The sequence below is a fragment of the Cyprinodon variegatus genome, unplaced genomic scaffold, assembly GCF_000732505.1.
Source record: "Cyprinodon variegatus isolate N-32 unplaced genomic scaffold, C_variegatus-1.0 Scaffold82, whole genome shotgun sequence".
NCBI classification, from domain to species: Eukaryota; Metazoa; Chordata; class Actinopteri; order Cyprinodontiformes; family Cyprinodontidae; genus Cyprinodon; species Cyprinodon variegatus.
In genome coordinates, this window is record NW_015150535.1 from 1,283,931 (window position 1) to 1,284,941 (window position 1,011).

Consider the following 1,011-nt stretch of genomic DNA (forward strand, 5'->3'; position numbering starts at 1 on the left):
TATATATATATATGTATATATATATATATATGTATATACATATAGCACTCAATAGAAAGATTAACATGGGGAAAAAAATTATAAAAAAAATTTTGTTGAAAAAAAATCAGCGGCGTGATAAATCAAGCAAAAACTTAATTAAAAAAGATTATATAGAAAATGTCAACGTCCTTACGTCACGCACGTGATGCCTTACGTAATCACTGCTGTGTCCTTTTCCGCATCCCTAATTGGTAGCTCATTCTTTAACTTTAGCTTTTTTCCTCCAGTTTCATTCCGTGTTGCTTGTTATATAGCACGTTTTGGCTTTAGTATAAAAGTCAGACAGGCCACTCGTTCAATTCGTTTGTGCTTTTGGCTCCGAAACGGATATTATTTTGATGTTAAACCACCGGAAGAGGCGGGCTAGCCTCTGGAAGCTAACAGCTGTTTGGGTTTCAGCAGAAACCCTAAAGGTAAGAGAGAGGGGAGGGGACCGAACCCCGGACCGGGTACACCGTTAAAGAATTGATCATTTGTTGAAATTATGTGACCAAATAGAAGAGAAATTAAACCTTACGTAGTTATCTTGCAGTGTATCTCATCATAATTGCATATTTCCCATTAATATTTCAAATTAACAGGATCAACGACCGCTTTTTAGACAGTATATATGCTTTATTGTCCCCTCAGTGGGAACATTCCTGGTAGTCTACCCACAACAAAATGAAATGCGAATGGAAATAGGCATAAAAATACAAAAGTTAAAAAAAAATAACAAATTGACATATTCTGCAGCAAGGGCACATTTTCAAGACAAAATACAAATTTCACTTAATATATTTAAGACTCAATACTGTACAGTTATTAAAGTAGCATACTCAGAATAAAGAAATGTGTATCTGTAAATGAAAGCAGTTGCCATTGAAGATGGATTTTTATAGTAATCAAGCAAATTGTTAGAATGTTTACTGGAAGGATAAAGTTTTGCCTGTGGGGGAGGAGTAAATAACAGATTCGAAATCTTCAAGA

The 1,011-nt window shown here is 34.5% G+C and overlaps 1 protein-coding gene across 2 annotated transcripts in view; it reads left to right on the forward strand.

Annotated features, from left to right (window-relative positions):
• The first annotated feature begins 201 nt into the window (after window positions 1-201).
• LOC107083730 (endoplasmic reticulum mannosyl-oligosaccharide 1,2-alpha-mannosidase-like) overlaps window positions 202-1,011 on the forward strand; it is a 28,703-nt gene continuing 27,893 nt past the window's right edge. For both annotated transcript variants that reach the window (XM_015373168.1, XM_015373167.1), the window contains exon 1: window positions 202-455. The gene's annotated coding sequence lies outside the window, so the exon portion shown is untranslated. The remainder of the gene's footprint in view (window positions 456-1,011) is intronic.